The sequence below is a fragment of the Nannospalax galili genome, unplaced genomic scaffold, assembly GCF_000622305.1.
Source record: "Nannospalax galili isolate Female #2095 unplaced genomic scaffold, S.galili_v1.0 scaffold410, whole genome shotgun sequence".
Classification (NCBI taxonomy): domain Eukaryota; kingdom Metazoa; phylum Chordata; class Mammalia; order Rodentia; family Spalacidae; genus Nannospalax; species Nannospalax galili.
Window position 1 is genome coordinate 40,294 of NW_008329143.1, and position 13,984 is coordinate 54,277.

Consider the following 13,984-nt stretch of genomic DNA (forward strand, 5'->3'; position numbering starts at 1 on the left):
TCAATGGCCGGTGCCCAAGCTCCTGCCTCTAGTTCCTGCCTTGAGTTCCTACCTTGGGTTCTCTGATGAATTGTGACCTGGGAGATGTAAGATAAATAAACCCTTTCCTCCCCAAGTTGGTAGTGGTCAGAGTGTTTTGTCACAGCAATGAAGAACAAACTAGAACAGTCCCTAAGAAATTGTAATTTTCCCTCAGAATCTCATGCTAGGAGAAGAAGAAAAAAATTAATAAAAGCCTGGTGCCAGCCAGAGGAGGAGCTTGTCTCATAACTTCACAGACCACCTTGCAGGGGAGACCTGAGTCAAGACAATGATCAGTCAGTTACAGGCAGGCCCATCCTCAACCAGGACTGCTTAGTTATGATACCTCTTGCGCTTTGTTTAAACTAAACCTCATGTAGGACTCCGAAGATGGAGTTATCACCTCTTTGTTCCTCTTCCCAATGTGGCCACCTCAAATCTCCTGTTACTTATCTGTTCAGTCACCTCACTGAGGTCAAGCTGGCAAGCCTACCATATCAGAACTGCCAGAGCCCAGGCTCTGGTCTTAAGAATGCCAGTAAAAATTCATGGCATTTTTGGGTCTTCACATGATAGAAGGGACCCAGCAGCCCTCTGAAGCCTCTTTTATAAAGTGACAAATCTGCAAGTCCCCCTCCCCCTGCAATCACCTCCCAAACACCCTCCTCTGAAAACTATTACATTAGACATTTGATTTTCAGCATAAGAATTTAGGAGGGACACAACATTCAGACCATAACAAGGACCTAAGCTCTGCTATTTGTTTGATTATTACATCTCAGTTGTTTCTGACAGAATGTTCTAAGTTCCATCTTGTTTACCAATCTTCTCCTATATGGTGGTTTGAATGAGAAATGTCCCCCATAGGCTCAGATACTTGAGCATATGGTCCCAAATTGGTGGTACTGTTTAGGGAGATATGGAACCTTGAGAAAGTGGAGATTTGCTGGGGGAAATACACCACTGGGGACAGGCTTTGAGAGATTATAGCTTTGCCCCAATTTCAGTTCACTCTCTGCTTCCTGTGTGTGGATGAAGATGTGGCCTCTCAGCTTCCTGCCCTACTGCCTGCTGACCTGCCTCCCCCTCCCCCTCTCTGTAAGCCCATATGAATTCTTCCTTCTATAAATTGCTTTGATCATGGTATTTAATCACAGTGACAAAAAGCAACTAACACAGAAACTGGTACCAGCAGACATGGGGTTGTTGCCCTGAAGAACCTGACCATGTTGCTTTCAGGGGGAATGTAGAAGTCTCTGGACTAGAAAAGCAGTTGGATGGTGTGAGCAGATATTGATGGGCCATCTGAGTAGGCTCCTGGAAGACAGTAGCTCTGAGACAGTGGAGAATGTAGAGGACCAGCTCATGAGGTTTCAGAGGGAAGCAAGGATGTTGATAGCAATGGGGCTAGAGGCAATTCTTGTGATTATTTCGGCAAATAATTGGACTGCTTTTTGCCCATCTCTTTAGAACTTGCCTGAGGCTAAATTTAAAAGTAATGGACTTATTTCTTTGGTGGAGAAAATTTCAGGACAGCATAGTGTTGAGTGGAATGGTTATTACCAGTAAATTTTATGCAGGTCTACAATTTTTTAAAAAAGAGCCAGTGGGACAGAAACAAATATAAAAAATACAGTCTAGAGAGAGAAAGCACTAGAAATATTATTATTACAGCCAAGGCATGTGCTAAGAGGCTGTAATTGTTAAGGAAATTAGCTCTATTAAAGAGAGGCCTCCTAGGGTTATTTGTGGAAGAGGAGGTAGAAAGATTGTAAGAGCCAGAGGTGGTAGGTAAAAGGAAGGAAACTGAGTTGTCTGGACACCACAGGGTATTTGCACATACAAACCCACAGCACTTAAGACAGCACGCACAAATGTGCACAAACTCAAGCCAGACATGAGCCCAGCATGGATGGGGAAGTGGGCAGGAAGTCCCAGCCCTTGCTGAGTTTCTATTGACAACCAATGAATACTGGGAGAGGGTAAGTCAGTTTTTATACCTGTGTGATGCCTGGTAGGTAGACCAGACTCCAGGGCCTTGACCCACACCCAGGAGCCTGTGGAGGGGTTGGAATGGAATTGAAAGAGCTTTAAAAAGCAAAAATGTAAAAATAAACAAATGAATGAATATCAAAAAATTTTAAGAAGAAAAGGACAAATAATAGTGGAGGGCATTAGGTTGGAGAGATGGGTCAGTGGTTAAGAGCACTGGCTGCTCTTGCAGAGGACCCAGATTCAATTCCCAGCACCCACATGGCAGCTAACAACCATCCAAACTTCAGTTCCAGGGAATATGATGCCCTCTTCTGACCTCTGTGGGCATTGCACAACACAGGAACACTTACATACATGTAGGCAATACACTCATACACATAAAACATAAAAATAAAAAATAATTATAAAGGAGGACATTAAATGGGGGGTAGTAGGGAGGAGGTGAATATGGAGGGGGGGTCTGAATATGATCAAAACATTATGTATGAAATTCTGGAACTGATTTAAAGTTTTTTAACTTTTTTTTTTTTTTTGTCTTTTTGAGACAGGGTCTCCCTGTAGCCCCAGCTGGCCTGGAACTCACTTTGTAGACCAGACTGGCCTTGAACTCACAGAGATCCGCCTGCCTCTGCCTCCCAAGTGCTGGGACTAAAGGCGTGTGCCACCACACCCAGCCAAAAATTTTTTAACTTTTAAAAAAAAAGGCCTTCCCACTGGAACAATGGCAAGGATGCCCTCAGGACAAAACCACACCCAGCTAAGCTTCCAACCTGTGGGAAGCTGCTGGTTCCTAGAAAGCAATTGTTCCGGCATACAAAAGCTACTGCTAATGTGGTTGAAGGGGTAAAGGTCCATTCTAAGCTGGCAGTGAGACTTGGCAGTATTATCCACACGGTACTGCTTTGGAAGCAAGAAGAATACAAGGCTGAAGGGGTCATTGATTCTTCCTCTGTGGCTTCAGAGAGCTGCTAAGGCCAGACAACCTGAGGCATGGAAGTCCCCACAAGGAGGCTGTGAGAGGCCAAAGCGTGAATCTGTAAATCTGAAGTCTGGCTTGTACGGGAGAACCCAAAATGTTGAAGATGCCAGAGCCATGAGCCATCTCCCAAGGAGAGTTGCATACATGGAGTAGAAACGGCTCAAGAGAGAGAGATGTGTATTGCGGGCTGCAAAGCCGGAGGGGCAGAGCCATCTAAGCCCTTGGAAGCTCCAGACACCAACTACATGACATGGTATTTGCCTTGCTGAGTTTCAGTCTCATTTTGGTCCCATATTTTGCAACTATTCCCCAGTCTTCCTTCTCTTTTTAAATATTTTATTTATCATTTTTATTTCATGTGTATGCATGTATTGCCTGTGTGTAGGTAAGTGCACCCATGTCGTGCAGTGCCCGCAGAGGACAGAAGAGGCTGTCGGATCCCCTGGAACTGGAGTTACGGACAGCTGTTAGCTGCCATGTGGGTACTGGGATTCGAACCCAGGTCTTCTGCAAGAACAGTCAGTGTTCTTAACTGCTGAGCCATCTCTCCAGCCCCCTAGTCTTCCAACTCTTAGAATGAGAATGTATATTCTGTACCATTGTGTGTTGAAAGCGTGTGATTTGGTTTTTTTTATTTTACAGGGGTCACAGTTAAGATATTCCCATGAGTCTCAAAAAAGACTTTGGACTTTTAAATAGTGTTGTGACTGTAAAGACTATGGAGACTTTTAAAGTTGGACTAAATGCATTTTGCATCATGAGATGACCATGAGCCTATGAGGGCCAGGGAGTGGACTGTGGTGATTTAAATGAGAAATATCTCCCATAGCTTCAGTCTCTAGTCTGTACTTTGTGATACCACTTGCAGAGATTATAGAACCTTTAGGAGATGCAGCCTTGCTGGAGGCAGTGCATCACTTGGGGACAGGTTTTAAGAGTTTATAACTTCATCCCACTTTCACTCTCTGCTTTTGACTCTGGCTGCCTGCTGCTATACCTCCCTACCGTGATGGACTATTATCCCTTTGGACCCACAAGCCCAAATAGATTCTTCTTTCTATAAATTGCCTTGGTCATGGTATTTTATCACAGCAACAAAAAGTAACTAATCCATCCTGGAACACAGATTGGTACCTAAACAAAACATGTGTTCAAAAATTTTATGTGGCATATATCCGCCATCCTGGTACTTGGGAGATGCAGGCAGGAAGAACAGGAGTTCAGGAGCTCACACCTGAAATCCTGGCACTCAGGGGGCTGAGGTGGGAGGAATTTAAGCTCAAGACCAGCCTGTGCTAAAAGAGAGACCCTGCCAAAAAAAATATCTTTTCTCTTTTCAGAAAGCACAAGATGAGACACTGAGTCATTTATAATTAGCCAAGGAAGATGCAGAGCATCACGTTCCAGCCTGGCTTCCCATGTGAGTGACCTCATCAATCTATTATTTCAGGATTGCACGTTATGCTGATGAGTTAACTCTTAGAGCAAGATGCCACCTTGGATCAAGGTGAGCAAAGAGGAAGTCCTGTAACAGGGCCCCTTTAAAGCTGCCCCTCGCCCCTTCAGAAAGAGGCCCTAATTCTTGTTTTATTTGATTATATTTTGTCTCTATGACTGTTACAATCTGTCTTTTAGTTACTTCTCCTTCCCAGCTTATCTCAAATTCCAGGAAAAGCAAATCCTACAACTAATTATCTCATGCCAGGAACTGGAACACATGTTACACTCACAAGCATGTACACATGCACACACACACACACACACACACACACACACACACACAAAACCCCAAACTCTGGCACCAGTTACAAAAGCAGAGGACAGCCTAACTGAGCTTGTCATGGTTACACAAATATCCTAACTCCCCTGGAGCTGTCCTCAGTAGAAGGAAGATGGTGGGAAACTCGCTTCGCAGTATGGCCAAACCAACATAAACTCCTTTCCCACTTCCCTTCTCCCCACGCCCCTTTCTCTTCCTTTTACTATCGGAGACCCATCCCATATGCATGACCATGCCACCTAAAGTATGACTATGTGTGACCAGAATATAACCACTCCAAAATGTGCCTCTTTAGAATAAGGTTTATTGTGACCTGATTATTTTGAGAAATATTCAGAAAAAATTCTCAAGACAAAGAAGTCACCCATTTGTAAGTGGAAGTTATATCTGCAAAGGACAGCTCTACTTCTAAAGGTGTCCTCCTCAACACCATGAACAAAAGAAAACTCCAAAACACTAGAGATTCTAATCAATGGAGAAGGTGAGGCTGGAGGTGATGATACACACCCATCATCACAGCACTCAGGGAGGTGGTGACAGGAGGATCAGGAGTTTAAGATTAGCCTTGGTTAGATAGTTAGAGGTTGCTTTTGGCTACATAAGACTATTTTAAAAGAAACATGAACAAGGCAAGAACTTAAATCTGCATGACAAGCATCACCCATTTGCTGTGCTGCTCCTGGTTCCTCCTGTCACCTCATAGCCTTCTTTGGTTCATCATCCCACAGTGTTTAAGCCTGAATTCAAAGCTGCCACATGGGACTGGACAGATGACTCAGTGGTTAAGAGCACTGGCTGCACTTTCAGAGGACCCAAGTTCGGTTCCCAGTTCTCATATGGTAGCTAACAACCCTCCATAACTTCAGTTCCAGGGGATCCAGTGCTGTCTTCTGACCTCCGCGGGCATTGCACAATAGGCAGTGTGTATGCAGGTAATACACTCATATACACAAAATAAAAATAATAAAATATTAAAAACAAAAACTCCAAACTACCACATGGCAACTTTCCCGTGTCTCTAGTTATCCTCAAGGCATGCACAGGGCGTGTACATGAATAAACTTCCATTTCATTTTCTGCTCGTCCGTCTTTTATTACAGCATCAGTCTGGCTAAGAACTATGAAAGATCCTGAGATATCCAACATCGAATTACAAAAGAGAGATGGAACAAGCCAAAGTAAGTTAGTAAATACATGTTTCATGATCCTGAAATTATGGTAAAAACTTAAGCAACCCATCAGGATCTCTTAGCCACTTCTGGGCCTCACTTAAGGCCCAAACAAACCAACAATTGCATTTCCTGTGGGCCTTCCTGTCTCAAAGCTTCCCTGTCTCCTGTTAAACTGCGTCCCTCTTACCCTACCTGCAGCCAATGAAGAGTCTATGGGAACAAACCACACCTTCCCACCCCAAATTTTCATGACAAAATACCCAGACTTCTTGGATCCAGGGGTACATTTTTTCCAGCCAGTTGCTTCCTAGTCTTGCTCCTGAGGCTCATGGGAACTTCTCCAGGGACAAGCATTTTCTAACATTAGTACCTGCTCAGTAAACCCCTTATTTCCAGAGGTCTCTCCAGCTCAAGAGTTTTGCTTTAACAAATTTTGAGGAGAAAATCTTTTTTTACTTCCTCTCCATACCACATTGTTAACCACCAACACAAAGTGCATGATTATTCCTCAATAAAAAAAGGATCTACCAAGACACCAGCTGGGAGGAGCCTTAGACACAGGTTATAAAGAGGCTGCTGTGGGATTCTAACCATAGACACTGAAGAAAGACCCAACTAGGCACACGGTAAGAAGATCAGAGGTTGGGAGGAAGAGACAGACAGAGATAGAGCACAGGACAGTATAACCCTATGAGCCCATCATGGTGGATACATGTCACTGGGCTTTGGTGACTGTGACCATCCAGCACCCGGGGATGGGAAGATGAGATAGAAACTCATCATGCAGCTTAAGGACAGGGACCTCAATTCTTGTCCTTGGTTTTGTCCTGGCTGGGGGACAGAAATATCAGAAGCATTGGGGGCTCTGGCTCCTAGTCTGGTTTCCTATTATCTTTCCTCTCCTTGTGCACAGCTGCCTGGGACCTTTACGTGAGGATATGATTGCAACTCCAGTCCAGACACCTGGGATGGAGAAGTACATGGACATCTTGCAGGTAAGCCAACTTGACAGACCAGCTCACTCCCCATGCTTCCACCCGTAAGAGCCTTATTAACCTCTGGAGGATGACCCTTGGGGAAGTCCTTTTCTTCAGACCCTTTCTTGCTATGTGCAGGAGCTCTGCTGGCGTCACTTCCCTTTGGTTCTCACGTATAACCCTATAACAAACTCTTTTCTAAACACACTCACTCATGCTCCATGAAATTTGTTCTTTGACTTCCTGAGATACAAGGACCAGACACCTGAGACAAGAAAGCCTCCATCACTCTAAGGACCCCGGAGTCTCCCCCTATCATTAGTTTCTCAAGCGTAGTTTGCCAAGAGCTGAGGAAAGTTCTGTCACACACAAAGAACCCACATCAATTGTCTCTTTGTCAAAAACCACTAGTATGACTTAAATAGATTGGTCCTCCTTCCTCCTAACTCATGCAGGAGTTTAATCCCCAGAGTCTTACAATAGTGGTATTGAGTGGTATTCAAGTGTAATTCAGCCACGGTATGTAGCGGTAAGCACTTTGGACAGTGATGAGGTCATTAGGTAGAGACCCCACAGGTGATTGCAGGTGACTTTATAAGGAAAGAGGCCGCAAAAACAGAGATGAGCCTCTGCTGGCATCATGATATGGTACAGCTGTAGGGGACTCCTCACTAGACCCTGTGCTATGCTGTTTGGACTTCTAGCCTCCAAAACTATGAGACAAATAAACATCTTTTCTTTATCAAGTAGCCTGCCTCAGATATTTCATCATAGTAATAAGTTGACTAAGACAATCAAACACGATCTCTAATGTAAACTATAAACTTTACTTATTAGTGTATCAGCATCCCCTCATTCATTGTAATAAATGTTCCACATGTACTAATGGAAGATGATTATAAGGAAAGGGCTAGAGAGATGACTCAGTTATTAAGAGTGCTTGCTACTCTTACAGAAGATTGGAGTTTGGTTCCCAGCACTGCTGCTTCTAACTTCAGCTCCACAGGATCTGAGGCCAGAAGACGATGTCAGATCCCCTGAAACTGGAGTTACAGGTGGTTGTTAGTCATCATGTGGGTGCTGTGAGCCAAACTAGGGTCATCTGCAAGAGCAGCCTCTTAACTGCTGAGTCATCGCTTCAGCCCCCTGAGGATGTCTATTTAGAAGGCTGAAATGCATTCCCATCCAGGAGGAAGGACTATTCTCCAGTGTTCCCTGGACTGGAGTTGAAACAGTATAGGATGAGAGACAGAAAGAAAATCATCAAGGTGCTAACAAGAACATAAAGAACTCCTAGAGGAATTAAGCCACCCCTCTAGAATCCAGAGGAAGAAAAGACTTGTTTGAAATTCATTTCTACAGGAAGGGTCAATAGAAAAACTTCAGTGTAAATAAAAGGGAACCTCAAATGCATGTTTGCTAAAGTGGGGAACTGCAGGCAGAAGATTAGCAGACCTTTCCACAGTGGACAATGTAGCCTCTAGGCAGAACAGCCATTAGCAGGGAGCACTGCATTAGTAAACAGAGATGATACCAATCAAATAACCCCAGAGAGAGAGAGATTTTTAAGTTTTTTTCCTATTCTCTTTTTCCATTTGGAATGGTTATGATTTAGAGGTGTGAGGGGTTAGAGAGATGGCTCAGGGGTTAAAAGCACCTGCTACTCTTGCAGAGGACTCAGGTTTGGTTCCTCACACCAATATCAGGCAGCTCACAGCCACCTGTAATTCCAGTTCCAAGGGATCTGATGCCCTCTTCTGGCCTCCACAAACACTACATGCATGTTGTGCACATACATACACTCAGACACACACATATACTTAAAATTCTTTAAAAAAAGAATAATAATAATATTTAGGGGCATAATTATTTGCCATCATCTTAGCATCAAAATTACAGCAACATTTAAAGCACTAAATGTAGCATCTATACCTTTAAAAAAAATAGTTATTTTAGCAGGGTGTGGTAGCGCACACCTATAATCCCAGCACTCAGGAGGCAGGGGTAGGAAGATCTCTGTGAGGTGGAGGTCAGTCTGGTCTACATATCAAGTTCCAGACCAGTTGGGGCTACAGAGAGACTCTGTCTCAAAACAACAACAAAAAAAGACCAAAAAAAAAAAAAGCCACAGCACATGGTTAGTGTGAGGTTAGACGACAACTCACAAGAGTCAGTTCTCCCTTCTACCATATGGATTCCAGGAATCAAACCAGCAAACAGGTCTTTAGGTTTGGCAGCCAGTACCCTTACCTACTGAGGCATCTCGCTGGCCCAGCATCTTCACCCACAGCACTACCAACTCTTCCTTTGTCTAATTCTTCCTTCATCACCAGTGGGAGCAGAGAGGGCAATTATTCAGAAAACAATGGCATCAGAGCCACAGCACTGTGAGCTTAATGCCATTTCTGTCTCTATAAAATCTTCAGTAATTTGTTTACAACTCTCAAAATTCAACAATAGTGCGCTCGTAAGTTCCACTTATGTTAATGTACGCTTCTTTCTCTCATATCAGACACTGAATAAAAATAAGGCAAGTGCTCTGTTTTGAAAATATATAAGATGTGAACTTGCTGGGGAATGAGGGACTCTCTAAATGTACCATCCTATCAACTGTATTTTTTTTAACTTAATAACTTAAGTGAACTGTTAGTGAAATTACAACCTGCTTGTGACACAATAAATTCGCAACAAAATTCATGCCATAAATTATTCAATTGCATGACTACAGTCAAGGAGAGAAATATCACCAGGAGCAAGTGATTAGCATGTGAAAGAGAAAAGCCATCTCCCCACAGAAACAATCACTGTCAAAGATTCGTATTGGAGTTCGGGAAGAATTACCATGAAGAATACACATTTAAGGCTTTGTAGTTCTATAAAAGAGCTGAGCATTTGATTTACATTAGATCCATTTGTTCTTTCTTCAACTGTCTCTTTCTCCTACTAACCCTAACTACTGCCTCCATAAACGCTTGTTCAATCAAGTGTACCTTGAGACAAAAGAATTTTAACTTCCCTAAAAGTGATGATTCAGGGCAAGAAGTTAACTTGTCAGTTCCTCTGGAAATCCTGTTACCAGATGAGCAAAGCGTAAATTTCCCTCTGATGTCCCACAGGGGATAAGGTGGGCCTGCTCTGTGCACTAGCTCCTATCTGTAGATTCTTGTAGAAAACCTTCGAAGTGAGACTGGGGAGATGGCTTGCCACACAGGCATGAGAACCTGAATTTGATTCCAGAACCCATGTAAAAGCTGGGCATGGCAGGCTACATCTGCAATCCCAGGGCTGTGAAGAAAGAGATGAGTGGATCCCTACACCTCATTGGTCAGACAGACTAGTTGAATTGGTAAGCTTCAGGTTCAGTGAGAGACCCTGCCTCAAAAAAAAATAAGGTAGAAAGCAATAGAGGGAGGCCTCTGACATGAACCTATGACCTTCGTACACATATACACACACCATATACATGTGTGCACACACATACACACAAACATAAACACACATCACATACATACCCATACACACAGAAATACACACACACACACACACACACACACACACACAATTTAAAATCTATAGAACATTTTTAATGATACAGGAAAAATTTTGTTTAATTAGTGCACGTGTACAGGTCAGAAAAGAACCTTGTGTACTTGGTTCTCTCCCTCCACTTTTACATGGGTTCTGGGAATAAAATTCAGGTCATCAGGCTCACACACACACAGAGAGAGAGAAAAAAACTTTAACACCAATTACATGGCAAAGAAGTTCACACAAGCCACAATTATCAACATTTCTAATGGACAATTTATCTATGTGATAGGATGTCAACTTTTCACCAACTCAGTGCAAAGAAGACAATACTCAAAGATAAAGGATTCCAAGACAAAATGGCCTTCAGCAATCTGAAACGCAAGCTTCCAGCTGTTGGCACTTTTAGCCTATGATGGGGCTGTGTTGCCTTACACGGCACTGTTTTTTTCTCTTTTTGACAAACCAAAGGATTCTGCACTATCACCTTTTTTCCTCATCAAAACAGTAAGGAACCATCCTCAGGCATCCACCTGCACACTGTCATTTGAACATGCACCTTAGCACCTATGCCTTAGAGCCTGCTCTAAGTAGTGTAAGGCAGCCAAACAGTGCCCTCTGAGATGGTCATGTCCTACTTCCAGGATCTGCAAATATGTTTCATGACACGGTATAGGGGGATTAAAGAACCAGATGGAAGTGAAGCTGTCAATCCCTGATGTTAAACAGGAAGATTATTCTAGATTACCCATATTCTCACTGAAACATATCCTTCAGTGTGGGAGAGGAAAGCAGTGGGGCCCATGTTACAGTCATGTGGTGACTAACCACTCGATCGGGCATAAGGTAGAGGAAGAGGCCAAGAGCCTAGGGATGCAGGAAGTCTCTAGAAAATAGGAAGGTGGGGAAATGAATTCTGCCCTTGGTCCTAGAGAAAGTTGTAGACCTGCTGACATCTTGAGCTCAGTTCAAGACCCAGGCTGAGCTTCTGGCCTTAAGAACAGTAGAATAAATGTGGACTGTTTCCAGCTCTCCGGTTTGAGGTAATATGTTGAAGCAACAATGGCAAATTAATATAGAACATCCAAACACTGAAAGTTAGATAGTATGAAAAAGGAAAAGAATTCCACAAATTGTGTCTGTTAATAAAGTATACCACAAAAGGAAAGGTCCTGTGCTCCCTTCAGCTGCAACATATACTAAAACCAGATTGATAAAGAGAAGATTGACATGGCCCCCATGCAAAGATGACGTGCAAATCCATGAACAGCTCCATGTTTTTCTAAAACTTTTAAAAATGAGGGAGGGAGGGAGGGAGGGAGGTCTTTAAGCCATGAAACAAAAAAAGAATGTGGGGAAGGTCTAAAAGTTAATTTTATTCAAATCTTCCTAAAATTACATTGGAAGGAATAATGTGAATAATTTTAGTAATTACATTTCACTTTCATTATTCTTTTCCTACTGATCAGAAAGATTCTGTAACATTTATGGACATATATTCCACCAGCAGTGGAGTCTTTCACCCTGTATAAAGTTACCCTTGCTTTCTGGAGAAATAATAATGTTTCTTTCTCACTGATTATCCAACTGTCCAGATCCATCAGCCACTGCCTGGTGTGGCTGGGGCTTTGAAACATACCAGCCATCTACAAGATTGCTTTTACTTATAAGGGTAAATTCTTATTAGATTGCCCAACTTGGAAGCAAATGGACAGAGGGTCTCAGAATGAACAATTGCAAAAAATCTCACAGATCTAGTTTAACCTTATTTTGTCAGAAAAGCAATAAAGATCCAATAGGTAAAGGTCTCACCAAGGTCACATGGTCCAGAGGGAGAGTAGAAAACACTGGTGCAGGTGCATTTCCATCATGAGCTGCCTCCGTGCTGTTCAAGTTGACCCCTTCATTCCTCCAACAAGTATTTACCCACCACCCATCTATGCACTGGGCCCACTTTAGGCACTATTTATGAAGTGGGAAGCAAGAGAAATAAGGGGTCTGTGGTGCATGCAGTTACAAGTTATCCAGCAGGAGGAAACAGGCAATACTCAACCAACAAACAAGAAAGCAAATACTAAGTACTGCAATAAAATTGAAACATGTTCCTGTGACAGAGAAGGACCAAGGGCCCTGGCAGACTGATGGATCAGCAAAGGCCCTTCTGCAAAGATCTGAGTGACAAGAAGGAGCTGCACAGGGTGGGGAGGAGTGCTCCTAGAACGGGATGGGAGGGAGTGCTCCCAGCACAAGGTGGGGAGGAGTGCTCCTAGAACGGGGTTGGAGGGAGTGCTCCCAGATGGGGTGGGGAGGGAGTGCTCCCAGCACAAGGTGAGGAGGGAGTGCTCCCAGCACGGGGTGGAAGAAGTGCTCCCAGCACATGGTGGGGAGGGAGTGCTCCCAGCACGGGGTGGAAAGGGAGTGCTCCCAGCACAGGGTAGGGAGGGAGTACTCCCAGCACCTAGAGCAACAAGGGCAAAGGCTAGAATCAGGAACCAATTTGGTCCTTTGGTGGCTGTCACAAAGGCCAAGGTGGCAGGAGCCTGATGTCTGAAGGTAAAAGGGACCAAACAGGCTGAAAGATAGGCAAGGGGCAGATGGAGCTCTTTGATCACTTTGTGGTACCCTGGGTATTTGCATCTCTAATTATATTTGTGTTAGCTCCATTTACTAACATGAAATCAACTTGATGACAGATACACCCTGATGAGACTCAGGACACACCACTCTACAATGTCGCTGTAGGAAATGTTAGCTTCCTGTCACTGTAACCTGAGATAACACACTTACAAAGAAAAAAAGAGACTGAGGAGATACCTTGGCCATTCAGTCATGAAAACCCAAGTTCAATCTCCAGAATCCTGTTGTTGTTTTATAAAAAAAAAAAAAAAAAAAAAAAGCCAAGTGTGGTGGCCTAGCACTAGGGAGGTGGAAAGAGGCCAGTCAGCCTAACCTTAAGTGAGCTCCAAGTTAATAAGAGACCTCAAAAAAATGTAAATGGCTCCTGAGAAACAATACAAGGTTGACCTCTGGCAATTACATGTATGTTCACATGTACCTACATGCACACACACACACACACACACACACAAGATTTTTTGGTTTACTTTGGCTCACACTTTTGGAGACTTTTAGTCCATGAACAACCGGTGTCATTGCTTTGGGGCCTGTGATGAAGAGGCACACCATAACCAGAAAAAAAGAGACAGCAGGAGCAGGCAGAGGTCTCATAATCCATTTCAAGAGCATACCTCCAAGCACAAAACGATCTCTCTTAAGGCCCCACTTCTCAAAAGTTCTACCATCTCCAAATAGCATCACCTTTAGAACCACACTGTTAGTGCATGAGACTTTGAGGGATGTTCAGGATCCAAACCAAAGGGCTCAGGGTGTAGCTCAGTGGTAGAGTACTTGCCTGTCCTGCACAAGGCTATGGGTTGGAATCTCAGCAAACACACACACACACACACACACACACACACACACACACACACACACACAGACTCTTATGAAACACTGCACCACAGGGATAATG

The 13,984-nt window shown here is 43.5% G+C and overlaps 1 non-coding gene across 1 annotated transcript; it reads left to right on the top strand.

The window, feature by feature from the left end:
• The first annotated feature begins 11,628 nt into the window (after positions 1-11,628).
• LOC115070552 lies at positions 11,629-11,734 on the top strand. The gene has a single exon (XR_003849710.1). It is a non-coding gene; the product is annotated as a U6 spliceosomal RNA (small nuclear RNA).
• The last annotated feature ends 2,250 nt before the right edge of the window (positions 11,735-13,984 follow it).